The 23,428-nt window shown below is 42.2% G+C and overlaps 1 protein-coding gene and 1 long non-coding RNA gene across 10 annotated transcripts in view; both read left to right on the plus strand.

Annotated features, from left to right (window-relative positions):
• Positions 1 to 23,428, plus strand: part of PTPRM (protein tyrosine phosphatase receptor type M) — a 780,862-nt gene that overhangs the window by 48,171 nt on the left and 709,263 nt on the right. The window lies entirely within an intron of this gene.
• On the plus strand, positions 11,660 to 18,310 carry LOC122903028. Its single transcript, XR_006383915.1, has 4 exons — positions 11,660 to 12,846; positions 16,475 to 16,722; positions 17,303 to 17,421; positions 17,980 to 18,310. It is a non-coding gene; the product is annotated as an uncharacterized LOC122903028 (long non-coding RNA).

Here is a 23,428-nt window from a genome sequence, read left to right on the forward strand (position 1 = left end):
AAGAGTCTAGATTGGGTAGGGGTTGGGGTGCAGTGAGAGAAGGTGCAAACAGAATGGTGGGAAGGGGGTTGGAAAGGTGGAGACCAAGGACAGACATGAATTAGGAAGGGCACACATGTAATAGATTCCCTTGTCTAGGTCAGAGTATTTTCCAAAAAGGCTTTGACTATTCCCCATACCTCAAGACAGGGGGACCTCCCTTTGAAGGATCTCTGATAAACTCTCCACATGCTGCTTATTTGAGGAGCAGGCAGTAGTTTGAGACGACCTGATCTTTTTAGAGACAGCCTTTATTCTTAATGCCTCCCCTCTTTATTTCAATGAGCGTTTTAAAAATGCAGTTCATTGAAGACCCGCCATTAAATGTATCAGAAGAGTCTCTGTCGTTTTAAGAATTAGATTACTTAAAGCACAGAGTAAAATCTACCACCACCATCAAAATTGAGAGGGGACATGAGAAGCCTCAGCGTTTTCAAGATAGGCATTTTATTTACTTTTTAAAAAAGATTTATTTGTGGGCGCCTGGGTGGCTCAGTGGGTTGGGCTGCTGCCTTTGGCTCGGGTCATGATCTCAGGGTCCTGGGATTGAGTCCTGCATCGGGCTCTCTGCTCAGCGGGGAGCCTGCTTCCTCCTCTCTCTCTCTGCCTGCCTCTCTGCCTACTTGTAATCTCTCTCTGTCAAATAAATAAGTGAAATCTTTAAAAAAAAAAAAGATTTATTTGTTTATTTAAGAGAGAGCGAGAGCACATGCATATGAGTGGGGGTGGGGCAGGGGGCAGAAAGAGAAGCAGATTCCCCGCTGGGCATGGAGCCCTACACGGTTTCATCCCAGGAGCCTCAGATCATGACCTGAGCAGAAAGCAGGAGTCCAACACTTAACTGACTGAGCCACCCAGGTGCCTCTCAAGGCAGGCATTTTAAAGAGGGAGTCTGATCTGTGTGGCTTGAGAAGGGAGCTGGGTTCTCTGGGGAAAGGTGATAAAGGGACAGGTCTGTGCCCACTGGGGCAAGGCCTTTTCTTGTAGTGCATCCCATGAGTGGAATGGGCTTGTTTCTCTTATAGGTTATGTGGGGATATGGTAATAGATTTTACAGGAGCAAAGAGTTGATTGTGGTTGTGAAAGATGTGTTTGATTCGGGGGCTAACCCGGTTTCTTTATGGAAGTCCTGGGTGCCCATGGTGCATCTGAGCCTCCAAGATGGCGTGATGGCTTACAGAATGTCCCCATCAGGCTCCCCAGGTGGCCCCGTGAGACCCACTCTGGTATGTGCTGGCACGACGGAGTAGCAGGTGCCTGCCACCAGCTGCCCGGCTGGTGGCCCTAGTGTTGTGTGCATCGAGGCGGCGAGCCCTGGGGCCCTTTCTCAAAGTCAGACGTGTGCTTGGATGACACAGAGAGACAAAGGAAGAAAGACTTTATGTAACAGAATGAAGCCGAATTTTGGACCAGGGCCCAAACTGTGTCAGTATTTACATCTTGCCATCTCAGTGAAATGAGCCTTGGCAGAAGCAGAGCCTCCTGTGTTTGACCCGAGGAGCGGTCTCTAACATCTGAGGGGATAGGGAAGAGCGCCAAAGGCCTGCGTCTGCCATCTTGTCTAGAGCAGTGAGAGGAGGAAGGAGCAGTGCCTGCTCTCTCTTCCTTCGAGGAATCCTTCCCTGCCTTTCTGTAAGGGACTTCATGACCCTCTCCTTGGATTCCTGTGCGGGGATGTGGCCTCTGTTCCAGGCACGCATACTAACGACCTCCTGCACATACTATGCATCCAAGGCCTGACCCAAGGTAAGTGCCCCAATGCCTTGGGGATTATTTGTTGATGTCTTTTGGTTATTGAGACTGTAGCTGAGTTCAGCTGAAGAACCATCTTTGGTTCTGGCTCTTAAAAGGCCCTGTGTTGCCCTGCAGAGCTTTAGGTCCCCTCCCCGGGTACCAGCCAGGGCAGCGGGTGGGTGGCATTGCTCTTCTGCCTGGGGCCCCCCTTTCCTCTTTATTCCTTTCCCTAGGGCTGGCCTCCTAGAGACACTCGGGAGCCAGCAGCCAGTTTGTGCTTGGAGGAAACATAGTCTCCTCCCGCTTTCCCTCGCGCCTGCCTTCCCAGGACAGCAGAGCTGCTGGTGGCTTCTGGGGAGATATTTACGGGGAGGCCCAAGGAGACCCGCCCGTTCTCACCACTTACATGGCCAAGTTGTTCCCGGTGTCTCTTGTTGGTCTGGCCTGTTTTCCTGGCTGGTGCCCAAGACGCAGATTTCTTAGTGTTTCCACATGTGAGTGGCTGGGCTGTACTGGGTTGTTTGACTCTGTTCTCACCATCAGCACCTCCTTGATCAAAAGAAGTGGCAGAGAGGGAGGCTCTGTATTCACAAAAAGCAGAGGGGAACTTAAAATGATGTATTTAAGTAGATGATTTAGAAATAGTTCGCAGCTGAATGGGGCCTCTTTCCGGTACGAGACAAGGAGAACTCTACACTGCGTCATGTGTGGCTTGTTTGAAAAGCACCAGGCCATGTCGTTGGGTGTGTGGAGGTCGTGACTCCAAGCACAGATCTTCGAAGGGGGATGTTACAGTTTTAAGGGGAGTTTGGGAAAGGAAACGTGGTGAACTTGAAATGGTAGGACAAATCTTTTTATTTGTAGGTTGAAAAAATTAAAACCTTTCTCTACTTTCAAGTCCGTGCTCAAATATCACCTCTTCCCTGAAGTCTTCCTGAATTCTTCCTAACTAAAATTAATATTGCCATGCTTGATGATTTCCCAGTGCCCAAAATGTATGACCATTATATATGGCAGAACTTACCTCTTTTGTTTAAATGACTTTCTCCTCTGTTTATCTGCAAACTCTTCGAAGGCATAGCTTCCCCTTTTCCCTTCTTTTTCCCTGGAGAAAAATTATACACTCAACAAATATTTATTGAATGGAATCAAAATATATCAGATAGTATTTCTTTTTCTGTTTTTAGGAAAAATGTAGTTTTCCTGAGTAAACTTAGAAGTTACTTGCTTAAATTAAAGATGATAAGCTTTAATTTAAAAAAAAAAAAGAATTTTAAAGAGGGTTTGCATCAAGCCTGAACACTGGGAATAGATATAAATATATATTTTTATTTCACTGTAAGCCTTTCGTGAGAAGACAATAATCGTTAACCACATGAGTTAGTGTGGTGGAATGTCTGGGAAGTGGGAGGTTCAGGAATGCTGCATCGTTGAATAAATTGTGAACATTTCTGGTTTCAATTTGGTTTACCTACTCTTGGTCTGCAAGATCTGGAACGCTGCCCTGGACTTTTGGTTCTGTGTGAATTGGCTCTGAGGAGGAGGAATGCTAGAAGTAGCTGCTGGAATTATGAGCTTTGGGGACTGGGATCTTGAGAAGTCAGAGGACTGGAATCCGTGTTCTGAGATGCTGCCTTGAATCTGACTTGTTGCTGCCAGCCTGGAAATATTCTTCCACTGCTAATGAAAATGTTTTATTTTTACTTGCAACTTGCTAATAATGTAGCCCAAAATTCTGAAACACAACAAAACCCTCCCCCCCAAGAAACCCACAGAAGCTTTCTGGAAGTGATTACTTAATAGTGCACATTTCATAGACAGTTGAGTAAAACACTGTGATAAAGAAAATGTTGTCTTTCCTTCCCCGAGGAAAGAGAGGCAGGCTAACAAGCTTAAATATAGAAGGAGATTGCCGTCAAGTACGTTTTCATGCCTCTGTGTTTCCCTTCCTTCTTCTCATTACTGCCACTTCTCTTGTCCTGATTTACGACTGTTTTTTCTACTTGAATAATACATTTTGGAGATACCTTTCTCCCCTCACTTTCACTCTGATTTAACACATTTTAGAACTTCTGTTTAACGTATTAATAAAATGAGCCTTAGTAGGAGTTGTAAATCCAGGATATAACAGCTGGATTGAGAGAACAGATTGGCTGGGTATTGTACCTGGAGCACTGGTGTTGTTTTTGCTTTTGATTATACTTCTCAGGGCCTCCTACCTGAGAACAAGTCCTTTTTGCTGGCACTTCTCAAGTGCACTCTACCCACACTCAGACCTTCACCCTTTCTCTTCTGCTGGGCAGAAGAGAGTCAACAGGATAGGACTGGCTAGCCAGGAGAAAGCACGTTTCCTAGCAGAAAGGTCAGTTCTCAGACACAAGGATAATATCACTTAAATAATGACCATCACAGTTCTTTAACTTCAGAAGCTCACTTACCTTCTCAGTTCAGTTTGGCCTAAGGTCCAAATTAGTTTGCCAAATTAAAATAGATTAAGGGGAGAATAGTCCCCAAATGTGGTAAATTAGTAGGAAAAAACAGATGTGGATTAAAAGTGTATCTTGAGTAATGAACTGGCGTTATCAATTAGAAAGTCTTTGCAGTTAGGATATGATTGGGAAAATCTCCAATTTTTCCTAGGGTGCTTCTGAATCTTCTGGTCAGGAATAACAAGCACTCCATATTTTCATTGCCCATAATAACAAAACTAGAAGGTGCCTTTCTGTAGTAAAATATTATCCTGTTAGAAGCAAATCCAATATAAAAGGCTGTAAAAGGAAAAGAAAGTTATGATGTGTATTTGATTGTTGACCTCCAGAACACCTGAAAGTAAAAACCACAAAAGCAGTTGTTCGAACCTTATTCGAAAATGCTCTTTTCACAATGGTATATATGGACTTGTAAAGGATGTCCTCTAACTGTTCGTTGGCCAACAGGTTGTGTCCTAATGCAAGCCACCTTTAAAATACCAGGGAGGAATAGAGGATGTCTGTTTGGAGAAAATAGTGTCCCAGTGGCATAAGAGGTTCAAAGGCTCTGTAGGGAGCTTTGCATAGGAGAAGCTACGATTGAAACAGACAGTGGGTCATTCCTGTTTTTGAAGCCCAGATCCCAGGAGGTACCAACTGTTTTTTACCCCACATAGAAGCCTTTCCTCTAGGTCACTGACAAAAGAAACTGATTTTGTGGAGAGCAATACCAAGTAGTTAGAGAAGCAGTTGGAGAAGTAGTTAGAGGAGAGCTTGGCCAGTGGGTGTGTAAACACTGGTTGTCCCCAAATGTAGGAATACAGCTTGGGATATTCCTCACCGCTGGTTCACTTGATAATCTTGCTGCAGGGTTTTCTGCGAAGGAACTATTCTCTTGATGACTCTTTGCACGTGTGTGTTGGTGGGTCAAGGTCGTGATGGGGGAAGGATTGTTGCTCTATATACTGGTTTTCCAAATGATCCTTTACTGGAGTAGATGGTCTGCCTAACCCCAGTTGGGTATGAGAAGCTTTACAAGCTTATAAAGTACCTAAGGCTAAAACCAAAACAAAACCACCTGAAAGAAAAGAACCCCTGCAAGTGGATACTCCATATCGACTCTCTCTCAAAACCAAACGACAAGGTTGTCAGTTCAACAACATCTCTCTCCATTCTTCTTTTCAGAGCTTCATGTAACCTTTGGTTTGCATTCAGATGAGATGTTTGGTGTTAGCTAAAACAAACCAGCCCCAAACTGTTATTTCAAGGCCCGTCCAAAAACAAAACAAAACACAAAACAACCCAAAAAAACCCAAACCAAAACTCGTGAAAAGCGTCACTGTGATTGCGCATCATCCCTGTGACATTTAAGATGTATGTTACGCAAAATACAGTAGCTGGCTAACCAGCTCCATGGCCCTTGTTAAGCTTTTTCCATTCTGCAAAGGCAATAGCTCTGCAATACAGAAGTGATTGCATTAAATCCTTGGCTGGCAATTTTGTGTGGGATTGGGTATTGAAATGCAGCAAAGCAAATAATGAAGGCATATGTTTACCTATAATTCTTTTTACCTTGGGAGAAGGATTAAATAGGAGCAGTTTGGTTGTTGTCAAATTCTTAACGGTTGCTTTCAAGCATGAAACAGTCCCTGGGCTCTCGGAGGATTTACTTAGCAGTTTGAATAGAGAGGTCTTTACTGCTAATGGAACTGAGATGGCAGGCTTAAGCAATGGGGTGCTTTATCGCGTCTTTAACCACTTGAGAAGACGTAACATCAAATAGCTGAAACCGTCCTGGTCTCCACTGGTGTTTAGGAAGTTGTGCAAAATTGGTGAATAAATAATTCAGGGCTGTATGAATGTCTGGATGCCAAAAGTGTTGAGAGTATCTAAAAGCTTGATTCACGGAAGGTTTCGTTCTGGGAGCAGCTCTGGAGTGCCAACTTGAGCTTGGCCCCAGGGAACGTTTACAGACGATGACATTTTCTAAGAAAGAAGGAATTTTCACTTGGGATTGACTGAGCTTTGTAAAGCAACATTTCACGGGGGACTCCAATCCCGGAAAAGTGTTATTCATAAAAAAGGAATATTTTATTTTCAGTACAGATGGCTGGCAGTGACTGACTGTGTTTGTATGCGTGTGTGTGTGTGTTTAAAATACGAGAGAGTGGTGATGACTTGGGAGTCTTGAGTAACTGTTTAAGCTCTGTACTATTTAATGGTTTGCTTTCAAAAAGCACTTGTGCAAGAGATGGGGAGATGCAGTTACAGTTTTTCTAATGGTAGCTAGTTGAAGCCTCTGCTTCTCACTCTGGTCATTCTATTCTAGCCAGAGATCATGGTGGAGATGTTTCTGTTTCCCGAGTGTGTTCTTTATTGGGCAGGTGGAAAGCAGCTGTTGGGGACCTACTGGAAACGTGGATGTTCACAAATATTCTGACTCTCCGTCTTGGCGTAAAGGGCTGTTCTTTCTGTCCATTTGACCATATGTGGCTGTATGACCTTGGCTAATTCAGTGTCAAGTTCTGCACAGAAGCACTAGCAGCCAGTGTGCATGTCAGCTGACCTTGTGCCCCTGTCATGGCAGCTTACCGTATTTTGGCTCCACGGTGAGTACAACTTGGAAAGAGCCCCCAGCTGACCTGCAGTGGGTATGGAATATGCACAAGAAGGGACATATTCCCCAGCATTTTGTGACTACAGCATAACTCGGCCTACTCTGACTAACATAAACCACAAGGTGCTGGATTCTTCCTGAGCAAGAGGAGTGTGCTCAAGAGGCCCATTGGTATTTCATGACCTTAGGCTGAGTAAAACAATTCCTGTGCTGACATGGGGAGCGGTAAGTGAAGGACACATCGACTTTGGTTCCTGAACAAGAACAGCTTCATGGAGGAGGGGGTTGGCCTTTCTCTTCAGCTTCTTTTTCCCCGGTCCTAGTTCACCTCCAACATTTTCTCCTCTTCCTTCTATCAGCTGGAGGAGAAGATTCCCCAGGGAACAATCATGGAACCGTGCCTGAGTTTTGTCAGTCTTTGTGAGATACCGTCAGGCGGAACCTTCTGGGCACAATATAGCCTGAATGACATGTCCCCTGAGCGCCCCACTGTGTGTGGCAAGGCCCCAGATAAATAGGGTGGTTACAGAGAGGCAAGCCTAAGATGGGTTCGCAGCCCTCCTGCCAGTGTGGGAGGTGGTTGGTGAGCTGGGGCAGGAGAGAGAGCATGCCCTCACCTCAGCTTTGAGTAGGACGGGCATGTGCTAGGTCAGGCCCTGAGGGAAAGCTGGACGATGAGTTTAATCTGAGTGAATCAAGAGGTAAATACCTGAGGAGGCCTGGTTTTCTGTGTGTGTGTGTGTGTGTGCTGAGGGAGAGAGAAGGAACAAAAAAGGGGGTTGTTGAAACAAGCCAAAGTTCGGCCACATTCTCCTCTGAACCCATAATCCCTCCAAGATATTTTTTCCAGGCATAAAAGGAAAAAGCATTTTCTAAAAATTTCCATTTCTGATTTTTCTGTGATTCTGGGCAGTCACTTGTATAAAATTTTTTATTATACCTTTTAAATTTTTTTTTTTATTTTTTAATTTTTTTATACCTTTTTTATTTTTAAATCCTCAGTATGCTAAGCTTGCTTATTTTAATGCTATTTGAATTTCTGGGAATTAATATTTTTCTGTTTTTCTTTTTGATGTAAAGTGATATCTTATTGGGATGTTACTTTACAAGTTAGTGCCTTTAAAATGGTTTTGCTTTTAGTGTAAATCTTATTTTTTTTTGAAAAATGTATATTTATTTTGTCAAAAATCACTTTATATTTTTAACCCTTTTTCAGATTGTAGGAATCTTGTATCGTCATTGTAGGAAAAATTAGAAAATACCACAAAGTATCAAAAAGAAAACCAAATGTAATCTAATTACCCAAAGAAACACTATTAACAATTTGTTGTATTTTTTCCGGATTTCCCTATGTGTGTATGTGTTTCTGTCTGTGTATCTATCTGCATTGTACATGTGTACTCCTGTGCAAATAGTGAGTACCTTATGGATGCAGTTTTTATAGCTTACCTTTTTCAGAGATCAGGATCATTATTTTTCCATGCTGAGAAATCATTTCGGAAAATACGATTTTTAATACCTGCATATGGTTTTAATACTGTTCCACAACTTACATATTCTTACCTTGGGAGGTAGCAGAGGTTCTAGGATCATCAAGATGCACTTATTCTGTCCCTATCAGTCACTGATGAAGTTGCAGTGAGGCCACTAATGTCAGTGTGTGATGTTGGCAGTAACAGGCCTGGGTTTGAAACCCACATTCACAGTGTGTGGCTGAGGGACGCCCCCTGCCTCCCAGTTTCATTTTTCTTTCTTCCTTCTTCTCTCCTCCTTCCCTCCCTTCCCCTTTCCTTTCTTTTCTTTCCTTTTCTCTCCCCTCCCTTCCCTTCCCCTCCTTCCCTTTCCTTTCCCCTCCCTTCTCCTTCCCTTCCCTCTCCCTTTCCATTCCTCTCTTTCCTTCACCTTCTCCTTCCCCATCCTCTTTCCTTCCCCTTCTCCTTTCTTTTTTCCTTCCCTTCCCTTCCCTTCCCTTCCTTTCCCTTTCTTTCTGTAAAATAGAGCAAATACTTCCTCCTGTGAGGACTGAAGGAGCTAACATTGGTGAGATTGCCTAATGCAAAGGCTCCCCTGATTTTGCCTGTCTTCCACTGACTACATTCACCAGGCAAAAGAAAGACTGTGTATAGACAGACGAAGCTTAATTCTTATCGGGACTGTATTCTAGGTTTGTTTTTTAAAATGGGTTATTTTCTGATATTGTCCAGTCAGGTGATATGACGTAGGAAATGGTATGCCTTCTGTGAGCAAGCACTCCTCTTTAGTAAATCTCTCTGTCCCTGCCCTCATTTAAAATTCTTGGATGTGGGCAAGGTCCCTATAGGCCTGATATACAGACTTAAGGCAGAGAGAAAATTTTCCATCTCACAGTCATGTACAAGGGGACCTAAAAACTGCTATCAGAGTTTTTTTCAGTGAGATCAGCTGTCAGCCTATGGGTGGATAGCCAGAAGAACCTGTTGGGTAGAATTTCCTCAGTGGAGGGGGGGCAACATGGAGACAACTTCTACTAGCATTACCCTCCCCCTGACCCGATCCCTGTAAAGAAGCTGGTGGCTTCCTGAATACAAGAGCCTGCTCCTCCTGAAGCTGTAATGTGTACAACACCAAGGCTCTCGCTCAGGGTCTCAGCCTGACTTGGATTTCTCTAGCTTTCATACTGGGGTTATAGTTGTGAAGCTTTCACCATGCTCTTACACTCGATCTGATTACATCTCCCACTGGGGTTCATTACAGTTGGCTGCCCCTTACTCGGGCACCATAGGCCTCCTACCTCGATGCAAGTGGCTTAGTGTCCTCCCTGTCTACAGAGGGAATTCCTGTTCTTTTTTTTTTTTTTTTTTAATTTATTTGACAGACAGAGATCACAGGTAGGCAGGAGGCAGGCAGAGAGAGAAAGAGGAAGGGAAGCAGGCTCCCTGCTGAGCAGAGAGCCCAACGAGGGGCTCCATCCCAGGACCCTAGAATCATGACCTGAGCCGAAGGCAGAGGCTTTAACCCACTGAGCCACCCAGGCGCCCCGGGAATTCCTGTTCTATAGGAATTCTGGTCTTCTCCTATTCTGGAGGTTCCAAGATGATGTCCTTCCACTAAATAGAATAGTGGAATTACGATTCCTTCCAGAAGCCCTTGTCTTCCTACCATGTTATTTATACTCACCTCCTGACCCCGCTGATTTGCATAGCCCGTCACTCTGTCTTCACTTTGGGCTGGGATATTTTCTCTTTTCAGTTTTTGAACATCAAACATCAAGTCCTTTTGGGCCTCAGATGTTGTCCTTTCCCTCATCAGGGTCACAGCTCCATCCCTGGAGGACCTGGTTAAGTCAAGAAGCTGAGCGGGGAAGTAGTTTACATTTCACTAATGTGGGTTGTATGTCCTGTCCTGGGCCATCCTGTTTTTGACCTCCTAGGCCTTGGGAGGGAGACTCTGTCTGCTCAGAGCTCTGGCCAGACAGACTGCACACCTATCTGTTGGGTGATGGTCTTTGTCCTACTGGACTCTGGGCTTCAAGTTACCATGGAAGGGGGCCTTCAGAATAGAGATGACCAAGGGACCTGTGGTGATGCCCAGTTCATTCCAGCAAGTACCAAGGAAGCACCTGCTCCCTGCCCAGCCCCATGCTAGATCCCAAGGTAATATGAAGGTGAGGCCTCTGGGGCACCTGGAAGATGTTCCAGGGGCAACGGAGGCCAGGGTGTTGGGCCATGCTTACCTTAAATGCCATCTTAAATATTTCAGGTGGGAAGTTACTGTGGTAGGGAGCACCACCGAACTTAAACCCAGCTATTTTCCTCTGGAAGGACCAATAAGGAAACCAACAGTCGAGGCTGGTTAGGAAGCAGGTTGCTTGCAAACATGCTTGAACAGAGTTCCGTTTGTTCCTAATAAGAGGTCCTGTGGAAATGGAAATCCTAGTGTGGGTAGCTCTTTTGAAAACAAACAAAGAAAAAAAAAAACCAGCTTATTTTTTCTAAAAGATTTTGGAGAATTTTCAAATGGCCATGAGATAAATATACTTAGTATATATTTCCATAGTAAGAGAAGAAATACGTATGTCAGGGTCTGTGTTCTACGAGCCACTCTTGGATTTCTATATACTAGATTAGGTTTTTTTTAAGTGTCTGAGACATTCACCATTTTTCACTTTAATATTAAAACATTAAAAAAATTCATAAACAAAAAATGTTAAGTAGTTTAGTGATTTGACTTAATGTTAGTGCGACCGATTTGATACATTTCTGCTACTCCCTAGTATACTCTTGTTGCATGGTAGATATACAGTCTTTGAAACGAGATTGGAAAAAGATAATATAGTTTTCTGAAAACTGCAAACAAGGTGCAAAAGCCTGATTCTAAATCACACATTTATTATTCTATTTAAACGAATGAAACACTTAAATCTCTTGTATGGATAGGTCAAAATCATTAATTGACATTTTAAGGTCACTTAAGACTATACTTTGAAAGGAAAGCTAAATTAGAATTCCTTTCTGTCGTCGTCTTCTTTTTTTTTAACCTATCTTCAAAATTAAATACTTTCTTATTTTAAATTCTGCTTTTGCCCATCACTGTTCATGATTCAGTCACTCAACAAATAATGGAATGCCCGCTCTGGGTCATGCACTGTTTTGAATTGTTATAAAGCCCTTTCTTCAGGGAGCTCTCCTTTTGTTTATGTACATTTCTGTGTGACAGGCCCAGGCTGTGTGCTCTCTATGCATGAGCTATTTCAATCTTTATATTGGCCCAAAGAGGAAGACATTGTTGCTATTTCAATTTAACCAATGAGGAAGTGGAGACTTGGTGTGGTTTGCAGTCTGGAGCCTTCCAAGTGACGGGCCAGGTTTCCAGGCACGTCTGTTTTCCCTACTGCTGGTTTCATGACCAGTGTGCATTTGAGAGAGAACCACTGAGTTAGCTTCAATGAGGAATTGGGTCTGGAACCATTGAAATTTGGCCTATAAACTACACTTAAAGATGGTGGGGTACTATGGACTCTGGGTGGTCAGGATGTTTCTGTGAGTTCATCAGTTGCAACAAATGTCCCACTCTGGTGGGGGATGTTGATATGGGAGAGATTATCCATGTATGAAGGCAGAGGGGTGCATGGGAAATCTCTGAAACTTCCCCTGAATTTTGTTATGAGCCTAAAAGTGCTCTAAAAATATATAGTCTTTTTACAAAATAGTAGGTGGATGGAAGCAACTTCAGAGGGAAACCATTAAGATGGTGGGGTACCAATATGTCTTGAGGAGATTTTAAGGAATTATTGAACTAAACTAATGGGTACAAGGTTTGGGGTGTGGCAGGTTTCAGCCCAGAATAAGGAGGAGCTGTCTAACCTGTCCACAGGCGGGGATTGCCTCATTAATGGTGGTCTTGGCCCCATGGACATGGTCAGGAGGAGTCAAGTGTTTCCAGGGGTAATCATTTATATCGGGTTCCCAAACCTGCTCAACAGTATCATTTGGCCACTGTTGACAGGATCTTTTGGGATATTCTGAGCTGTTCTGATTCCTTGGTTTTGGGGTGGGGCCTGATCATCCAAATTTTTAATGAACATAATAGATGATCCATTTGCTGGGTAGGAGTGGTGGTGGGAGGTGTGTAGTAGAGGACAGCAGTGTACAAAGGCCCTTTTTTGAGGAGAGGGTCTGGAGTGTTTTAGAAACTGAAAGGCTGACATGTCTGTAACACAGAGAGAATAGGGTGAGCTCTATTAGAAAGAGTGGAGGTGACAGTGGGGGCCAGAAGTGGGAGAGTCGGCTGAACCACGTGAAGTATTTCAGGTGCAGTTGGAAAGCACGTGAGCCAAGAGCAGCCCAGGCTAAGAGGGTTATATAAGTGCGTGTGAATATGCACATTCCCACACAAATACACACAAGGCTGTTAGAGATCACTCGGGCTGTGAAGAGAATGGATTTAGAAGTGTCGTGGACAGGGCAAGGGTGGATGATGGTAGATGGGTTCGTGGACTGTGTATTCCAGGTGAGTGACAATGGGGTGAAGCATTTGGGAGCTAAAATCAGTGGGGCTTGATAATAGATTATATAACACGGTTGAGGGAAAGGGGAGAATTGAGGTTGGGGGGAGATGCCATTTACTCACGGAAGGGACACAGGAAGAGACCAGGGCTATGGAAATGTTTTGGATGCATGGACATTAAGGTGTGGAGATGGCCACCTTGAAATGGCTACTGGACGTGCAGAAGGGGAGGCCAGGCCTCTGAAGCCAGGGAGTGGATGAAATGTCTAGGGAGCAAGAAGAGTGTTAAAAGAAGATGGACCCATGGGACACCTGGTGGAGGAAGAGGGAACATAGGAAGCCCAGAGAAGAGAGGGTGTTCTATGATGGCGAGGCGGTCCACAGGAGGGAAGACAGGGCTTGAGGAGAAAAACAGCGTTTTGGTGCCCTCCCTGGAGCCGTCAGGGACTTCGTCAAGTGCCCAGTGTGTTCCAGAGCCTGCAGTCGGCTGCAGGGACGAGGGACCCACAGTGAGGGCAGATGACTCTTCTGAGTCATCTCAGAACTCCAGAGATGGGGTTACGAAGAGCACCAGAGAAATAGGACGGTTGCTCAAAGAAAATGGGGAAGGGAGTTTTGAAACATTTAAAAAAAAAAAAAAAGGAACGGATTTGTGCTTGTTTGCTGATTTATTTTACAATTGCGTGTGAGGAGAAAAGAAAAAAAAATTGGAGTGATGCTTTTAAAGTTTCATCTTTGTTATTTTAAAAACGTTTTCTATTGTGAACACTGGAAAAATCCTTGAGAGGATGATGGATTTCCATGGTCAGTCTCTTACACAAGTGAGCTCTTGTGAAGGGACTTTTTTGAGGGTGGAGGCTTTGTTTTTCTCTCCTTGAGATAAGATAAAAACATCTTTCCTGCCACATTTTGCCTTATCTAGGAAGGGGAGGATGGTTCCAGATGAATGCTGCAGCACTGATCCCCAAGTCCATGGTTCTGTGCCGGGGCCTGAGGTCAGACCGCTTGACATGCGGTGTGAGGGTGGGAGCCCACTTCCAGGACCTGATTTTCCTCTTAATAATTGAGTATCACATTAAATTTCGGAGCCTCAGGGACCGCCATTCAGAACCTTTTCCCTCATAGTGATTTGCTTTTCTGGTCTACAAGTCCATGTCCCATTTCATTTAAAACAAATGTAAGTCTTTAATTAAGAAGGTTTTAAAGTCATGAGATTACAAACTAATCTTGAATCCAATCCTCTGGAATTTTAACCAAATCACCCAATATCTTTAAGCTCAGAGTCCTTTCAGCTTTAAATTGAAACTGAATCCCGCTGAGAAAATATAAGGCAGGCTCATCAAAACCTGTGCTAATTTCCTTCTTTGTTTTTAGCCTTCCTTTTAAAAAATAATCAATAAACTTGATTTTCTACAGCAATGGTTCTCAATGTTAGTAACGGTGATAAGATATATTTCTTTCCATTAACTTGGTTGTAATAGCACATTTGTATTCAGATGGACAGGGAGTTAACTAACACAAGGCTGACTTGTAAATTTCACGATACACACAGGGGGATACACTGGGGTCCTTTTGAGGATTATCGAGCCCAGTTTGGGAGTTAGGTAATGGTCTAGCGACATGGAACTGTTTCCTAGATAGATGGGTGATTTCCCTGACACCTTTCCCTTCTCCCATCTAGACTTTCCCTGGTGATTTTTCTAGTGCCCCATATCCATCGGGGTGAGGGAGTAATCATAGCTATGGGTCTTAATGAATTTACCCCCCAGTTTTATTAAGGTATAATTGAAAAACATTGTGTGTATTTAAAGCATACACGTAGATATATTTGACATATATATATGTATATATACATATATATATAATGAAATGATTACCATAGTCAAGCTAATTATAATACATCTATCCCCTCACATAGTTACCACTTATTTTTTTATTAAGGTATAATTGAAAAACATTGTATTTAAAGCATACACATAGATATATTTGACATATATATATGTATATATGCATATATATATAATGAAATGATTACCATAGTCAAGCTAATTATAATACATCTATCCCCTCACATAGTTACCACTTATTTTTTTGTGTGGTGAGAACATTTGAGATCTCAACAAATTTCAAGGGTACAATACAGTATTATGACCTATAGTCATCACACTGTGTGTTAGATGTCTGTAACTTACTCATCTTGCATAACTGAAATTTCGTACCCTTTGACCAGTACCTCTCCATGTTCAGCGTACCACCTCAACCCCCCAACTCCAGCTTCTGGCAACCACTGTTCTCCTCTCTGCCTCTGTGAATTTGACTTTTTTAGATTCCATGTATTGGTGAGATCATGCAGTCTTTTGTCTTTCCGTGCCTGGCTTATTTCACTTAGCATAATGTCCTCCAGGTTCTGGATGTTAATGCAATTTGATTGTCAATATATCCTGTACTGATTGTCCTCACTCCAGTTAAACAAAATCACAAGGGACATATGTATAAAATCCAAATGTCAAATGCTAATCTCTCAGTTTACGACGAGAATGTGATACAGCATTCTGTGAATGGCACAGTGGACCCAGATCTAAAGGGAAGCCAAGTTAGAAGGTTGGTTGTGTATGGAGTGGGAGCATTGATATCAATGGCTGGGTGCCATCCAGCTGTTCTGACTAGTGTATCCATTCCCACTGTAGTGACACAGCAATGGCAGGACCCAGACCGCAGTGTTTTCTGAATCAGTGGCTCTTCCATTTTTCTAGGAGTGCTCTACTAGACATCTTATATGCCAAGGCACAAAGTGATAGCCTCATTTTATAGAAGAGCAAAGTGAAGCTCGGAGAAGTTGTGTGATTGGCTTAAAAGTTGCACTGATGGGGCCCTTGGGTGGCTCAGTGGGTTAAAGCCTTTACCTTCGTCTCAGGTCATGATCTCAGGGTCCTGGGATCAAACCCCGCATTGGGCTCTCTGCTCCTTGGAAAGCCTGCTCCCCTCCCCCCCACCGCCTGCCTCTCTGCCTATTTGTGATCTCTGTCAAATAAACAAATAAAATTAAAAAAAATTAAATTAAATTTTTAAAAAAGTTGCACTGATAATAATGGTCCTAATTACAGCTAGAGCTTATGTGTAATTCCAGTGGCTGTGTTTCCACTCATTGTGCTCTATACTGTTAACATTTGGGTGGCCCGTAGGTCTTCAGTGGCATAAATCATCTCTAAGAAACTTAAGTGTGTCAGCACTTGATGGCCTTTCCAGGAGAAGAGCATCTGGTTCACTTTGCTGAGGCGTTTCTAAGCCGTGGTGGCTACATCTGTTCTAATTAGGGACGTGCAAAATCTAGCCACCAACTGTGTCTGAAGTCTGGATAGGGTGAATACAGCAGATAACTGAACTAAGGCAAATTATTTGGATTTAAGGATGGTATCAGAGAAGGGGTGGTAGAGATGAAATGATGAAAGAGAGTTTTCATGGTCTCTCCCCCAAAGCTATGTGCTGTTTCCTGTTGGAATTAGCATGACTGATGAGTACAGTGCTAGGAAAAGCTGTGAAAACATCTAAAAAATAAATCAACGATTGCCTTGGTGCCCTAAATAGTCTTATGTCAGCAATTAGCATTAACAGTCTTTCATTAATCCATCAGATTTCTGATGCCGCACGTCCTAAAGCAGGAGATAATAGAGAATCCGCAGGATTAGCCACCGAGGCATCGCACTCTCGTGTGTCATTACAGCAGTGGTGTTGAGACAGCCCTTGGAGACAGAAAAACGGTGGGGCAGTAATTCTGTGAAAGCAGCCGCTGTTCCTCTTCTTCATTCAATTCAGAGTGTTAGATAACATGGCGCCGTACTGAGCAGGAGGCTCCGTCATGAACTCTTACCCTCTACGGAGGTAAGTGGGCTCTTTAGTTGTTGTCTTCATGAGACATTGTTGTAAAAACAAGACATTCCAAGCGCTTCCTGGAAAGAGGGATATTGGTGCTGAATTCAAAGGGGTTCCGGTGGTGCAACTATTTTTTGCTCCAACAGGCTGTCCGTCATGTATTCCACAAACGTGTTCTATTTCGGCAGCATTCTCCACGTTCTTGTTCTTCCTCTGTTCCTCTTCGGTGGCTTGTATAGGAGAATCGCTCAGCTGATAGTCCCCATCTTTTATGGTTTCTTTGAGTCCCCAGATGCCTTCCCCTCCCGTGTTCCTGGTATGCTGCTTTACCTGCTACCTGACTTTCCCTTTCTTGTCAACTCTCCAAACTTCCCTTTGCTCTGTTCAGTTTCTGGTTTCGTCACTCATTTGTTCCTGCGTCGCAGCCTCCTTCAAAGCTGGGTAGAGTGTGTAGGTATTGGAGTTTGACAGATCTGACCTGCTCTCTGCCACACTCTGGAGCTCTTGATTCTCCCATCTCTCTTTCCACAGGGTTGTCCTGCTTCTTTCCGATTTCAGTAAATGACAATCCCTTTTGTCTGGTTCCCAGGTGAAGTAACTTGGAGTCATCCTTCCTTCCTTTGTTTCCCTCATACCTTCCGTCAGCCTGTCAGCAAACCTAGTTGACTCTACCTTCGGAATACTCCTAACCACATTCCCTGCCATCAGGTGGGTCTTCTTGGTATGATTCTTCTCTTGGATTATTTTGTTAGTAAATGACCTTCCTCTTTTCTATGATGTCCCATGATGGGTCTACTCATATACTTTCAAAATATGAATCTGGTCATGAACCTTCAATGACTTACTGTTTCACTTGGCAAAATACAGAATCCTTGTCAAGGCCCCACAGTGCTATATAACCTGCTCCCAATACTCTTCTGATTTCTTCTCTACTCTTTAGCCCTTAGTCCCTTCTCTGTCACATGGTCCTACTCTACCTTGCACATGTTCACACACTTCAATCTTGGAACCTGTTCTTGCAGTTCCTGCCTGGAATACACATTGTCCATGTCCCTTATGGCTTCCTCCAATTTCTTCTGGTCAAATGCCAACCCATATTAAGATACCAACCCTTAAAATCAACATATTGTGTTTTTATTCACTTATAATTTTTTAGATGTTTGACTTCTGTGAGAATGTTTGTGCCATAAGGAACAATTTTATCCCCATTTTGTTTGCTCCTACATCTGTCTCCATTGTCCCCCTTTTCCTTTCTTCCCTCTCCAGTTCGAGAAATGCATACCTATAAAATAAAGTTCCAGCTCCTTACCATGGTCTTCAGACTTCTCCAGAGGGCCTGGTTCCCTACTGAATTCAGGCCATTACTGTTACGAAATTCACGGGAATCCTCGCCATACCTAAGTGTTTACCTGCTCCCAGGTTTGCCTTGTTTGCCTTTGCTTTGTCGGAGGAAAGTAGATACAGGAAAGCTCTCTCCTCATTCTTACTTGTGAAAGGCCTATCCCTTATCTTTAATGCCCAACTCAATTGTCAGCCACAGAAAAATGTCTTCTATTCTTCCTGCTAAAATTGTATCTTTCCCTCCTCTGAATTTTGATACCCCTTACATAGCGTCCATCACATTGAGCCTTGCATAAGCTGTTTTCTGCTCATTATCCTTGAAAACTCCTTGATGAAGGATTTATTTTCATTTCTTTTTGGTTGTTGTCTTCTTACTTATCACCTTATATGTTGTGTTTACCCAGCTTACTGAAACAGCTCTAAGTTCATATTTCAAATGATCTCAATTAGTGTGGGAATTATATGAATTATTTACTTGAACAAGAAATAACATGCATATAATAAATTAGAATGTGTTATTTTCATATTAAATGCCTCTAAGATAATAAACAATGAATTATTAATGTACCACATAGGCGTATGTCTTATTCCATTTTTTATTTTTTTAAAAAAGTGTATATATAAAGCTAAATTGGTCTTAATAGGATCCTAATTGGGTGTTTTTAGGATTTCAGGGAAAATGAGTATTTTTACTTAAAGGAAAATCACTAATTAAAAAGAAAAAAAAGAACTTTTATATTTACATTGAGTCCTTTAAAATTTTGCCGTGTATTTGAAATGTATGCTCCAAGAATATTGAAGTGAATATTCCATACATGTTAGGGTTTTAAATATTTTTACAAATTATAGAAACAAATAAAATGGACTTTCTGTTTATTTTAAAAATCAACATTTTTAAAATATATATTCCAATAGTTAAAGTTATTCTGATTTTAATGGCTAAGACAATTTTACAGTTCTGGGCTCAAATCTCACTTTCTTCCTGTCTCTCCTCCCACCAGATTAAATAGTACTTCATGATTTAATGCACTGATATTTTGTATAAAGTGCTTAGCACAGTACTCTATGCTTAATTCATAGTAAACACTCAATAAATGTTGGCTTTTATTATTCATAAAGAATAAGGGGAACCCTCTTACACTGTTGGTGGGAATGCAAGTTGGTGTAGCCCCTTTGGAGAATAGTGTGGAGATTCCTTAAGAAATTAAAAATAGAACTTCCTTATGATCCTGCAATTGCACTACTGGGTATTTACCCCAAAGATACAAATGTAGTGAAAAGAAGGGTCATCTATACCCCAATGTTTATAGCAGCAATGGCCACGGTCGGCAAAGTGTGGAAGGAACCAAGATGCCCTTCAACGGACGAATGGATAAGGAAGATGTGGTCCATATACACTATGGAGTATTGTGCCTCCGTCAGAAAGGATGAATACCCAACTTTTGTAGCAACATGGACGGGACTGGAAGAGATTATGCTGAGTGAAATAAGTCAAGCAGACAGGGTCAATTATCAAAGGATTTCACTTATTTGTGGAGCATAACAAATGACATGGAGAATATGGGGAGATGGAGAGGAGAAGAGAGTTGGGGGAAATTGGAAGGGGAGGTGAACCATGAGAGACTATGGACTCTGAAAAACAACCTGAGGGTTTTGAAGGGGTGGGGGGTGGGAGGTTGGGGGAACCAGGTGGTGGGTATTAGAGAGGGCACGGATTGCATGGAGCACTGAGTGTGGTTCAAAAACAATGAATACTGTTACGCTGAAAAGGAATTAAAAAAAAAAAAAAAGATGTGACCTTCCCTTTTTGGACTCCTTCTTGACTTGTCATTTATCATATATTGCCTTATGTCATACTTATTTTTATATGTCTTTTCTCGCTAACTGTATTTTAAGATTGTAGAGAATTTTGTATATTGTAAGGATTGATCAATTATTTATCCACTGAATAAATAATGAACTTGTGAACATTCTTTTAAAAATTTAAGTAGCTTTGATTATTTGATGTTCCATAACGCTGGGCCCAAACATGGCGGAAACGCTTGAGCACAGACAAGTTAATCCCTAAATGATCCCAGAAAAGCCACTGGAGACGGGAGGAGCCCCTGGGGACTAACCAGAAGTCACATTTGCCTGTCTACAGCTTCCTCGCTGAGGCAGTTCTACTAAATTAACAGGGGGATATATTACAGTGTTCAGAGACCTCTAAGGCACCGTAAAACCCACAGAATGCCCACTTCAACTAAATTTGATAGAGTTACCCATTTGGTTAAGATTAGTTACTCCGTTTATTTATGGTTAATGACTCATTTGGCTTCCATTTGTTAGAGGCACATAGCAAAGGCAAAGGAGAGAATGTTGGAGAGTGCGCACAGCGGACAGCTTCTATTTTCTGACTGTGTAGTCACACAAGAAAGAGAGCCTTTCAGACGCTTTTGCCTGGGTGCCTCACGTTTAGAAGGAGAGCAATTGTTCTTGATGAGCTGGGACCTTGCTTAGAACAGGTTCTTCTTTGTATGCCCTTGAACGTCTGCAGGACTCGGAATATAGTAGGCTTTCAAGGAGCGCTCAGATGCCTGGGGGACAGACCGGAGACATGAGTAGTCCAGGTGGAGAAGATAGCTCCCTTTTTGGAGATGGTTCAATTTTTAGCCTCATTTGGTTCTCCCAATACTCTGTGTTTTGCTGGAAGGTTAAAATCATTTTCAGATCAATGAATGGAATTGATCATGACGTCATCATTCTGTGATACCATTTACTTTCAGGTACAACCATCTTCCCTGTCATGATTATATTCATTTTATTTATCCCCGCAACGATGCAAAAACACTGTGTATCTCAGAGTTGGAAGTCACTGTGCTGGGTAGTAGTCGGGCTGACATACAAATGAGAGGCGTGCATTTTCTCCAGGTGCTCACAGCCTCAGAAGAGACAAGAGGGGCTCATATCAGTGTCCAGGTGGGACCGGAGGTCTGCTACCTGCTGAGGGCCTTGGGAGGGAGGGAGGCACTATGTGTAGCTGGAGAAATCCGAAGGATTTCATAGAAGTTGCATCGTGAACAAAGCTTTGAAGGAAACTTTGGATGTAAAGAGGTGGACGAGGTGGGAGATGGATGGTAAAGGTGTTGCATTGAGAGACAGCAGCAGGCATAGTGCTTAGTAACTGTGCGGTCATATCAGTGAAGGGATGGGAATTCAGGGTTTAATCTGGTTGTATGTACGGAAGCAAAATGATGTGCTTTGTCAAATTTAAGATAAATCTGGGCCCTGACTGGCTCAGTCGGTAAAACATGCAACTCTTGATCTCAGGGTTTTGAGTTCAAGCCCCGTGTTGGGTGCAGAGATTACTTAAATAAAAATAAAAATAAAAATAAATCTTAAGATAAATTTGATTTCCCCCCTTTTACTCTCCTTTTGGTACAGGACCTATTTCAGAATCCAGTTTTGTTTAATTTTTATACTTTTACTATTTTATTTCTTAGAAGTGTTGGGATTCTCTGTAATCAAAATAAAAAAAGGAAACATCATCTCATGTTGTGCTGCCCTTTAACATTATAGGAGACAGTGTCCCTGGGAGAGGTAAGGAAGGGGAAGTTTACTCCAGTGTGAGTACACACCACCTCACTGTCCCTGGCACTGAGGCCACTGTGTACATCTGCTCACCCATTCAACAACTTTTTTTAGGCACCTGCTGCATGCCATGCTGTCCAGTGCTTGAATGTCCTGTGATATGTTTTGTATTCTTTTTCTTTCTTCTACTCCATTGAAATTTCTTTGGGGAGTATAATAGGTCCTTAATAATCATCAAATAAGTGTATATTAGGAAATCGCAAAAGGGAACTAGGGCATTAATGAGCAAAAGAGACTTGTTGAAAATGCCATTACGGTTTTGGACTTGGGAGTCGAATATCAAGCACTGTGTTTCATAGAGCTTTGCTAGTAAGGAATATTTTCACTACACTTGAAACTTTTCTGTGCTTTGCATTAATGGGACACATGATTCCATAAGTGAACCAGATCGGTGTACAAAAGTGTAATTTTGTATTTTGACCAACCTCACCATCAAGTGGGGTTTTGGTAGTAATTTATGCATGAAGGACTTTTCCTTTTCCCCCTTCCCGTCCCTTTTCTTCTCTTCTCTTCTCTCTCTTCTCTTTTCTCTTTTTTCTCTTCTCTTCCCTTCCTTCCCTTTTTTCTTTTTTCTCTTTTCTCATTTCTTTCCCTTTCTTTTCCTTTACTTCTTTTTCCTTTCGCTTTCCCTTTCCCCTTCCTTTTCCCCTTTCCCTTCCCTTCCCTCCTCCCTTCCTCCCTTCCTTCCTCTTTCTCTCTCTCTCTCCCTCTCTCTTTCTCCCTTTACTAGGAGAACAGGTATTTACACTTCTTTACACATTTGCTAATGCTGAATGCCTTTATCCATTCAGCTCTGATTTGAAAATAAGCAAAAAACCAAGGCAGCAAACAGAAAACTAAATATTATTAGTTAAAACCTCACAGGATATGTGTTCTCTCTGTCCCACCTCAGACACCCAGTTAATCACATTTGCTGCAGAGACCCAGCAAAGCCAGGTTAGTGGAACGAGATCTAAAGTAGAATGTCTCATGAAGAGCATTATATCTATAAATGGAAACTCTTGGAAGACAGAGTTGAAAATTAATAATTGCAACTTCATGTGATTTATATAGTTGTTTTGCTTTAAAATTTATGCTTAATATTTTGATCTAGGGCCCAAGATATCGGGAAAGGAGAAAGACAGCTTTTGAGTACAGTTACAGTTTCAAAGTCTGTTTTAAAGAGGACTATCAGTGTTCCTGCCTGCCCTGTGTTGTGTATAAACCTCTCAGTAGTTTATAATTTCCTAATCTTTGGTCCAGTGGTAGGGTTTGCAAGAATCTGCCTTTTGTGTCTATTCCAGTCTTTTTAATCATTTTAAGTTCACTTCTATTGGTTGAGAATGTTATGTAGACTGTCCTTACAAGCAAGATCATAAAGTGGTACATTACAGTATTAAGTTATTTACATTAGAATTGTAGTTTTCATCCATTTGTTATTTGAGTGTTATTAGGTTGATTCTTATGTTAATTTTGGATTTAGTAACAGATATGCTTGTGTCTGCCAAGTATTAATTTTTTTCTCTTGATTCAGCAATAATTTGTATAGTCCAAAATGCCTAGGCATTTCTCGTAGTCTTTTAGAAAATGTTTTTCTTTAGATTTAATCACTTGGTACAAGACAGATTTCATTAATAACACTTCTTAATTTAATTGAATATTAAATTTTTCCATAGGCAATGATCATTATAAACTTCTCACAGCAGAAAACTTGATCTTCTTAAGTAAACTTAACCAGATTTGTTTCTCTAAAAACTGTAGTATT

The sequence above is a fragment of the Neovison vison genome, chromosome 3 (genome assembly GCF_020171115.1).
Source record: "Neovison vison isolate M4711 chromosome 3, ASM_NN_V1, whole genome shotgun sequence".
In the NCBI taxonomy this organism is placed as follows: Eukaryota; Metazoa; Chordata; class Mammalia; order Carnivora; family Mustelidae; genus Neogale; species Neogale vison.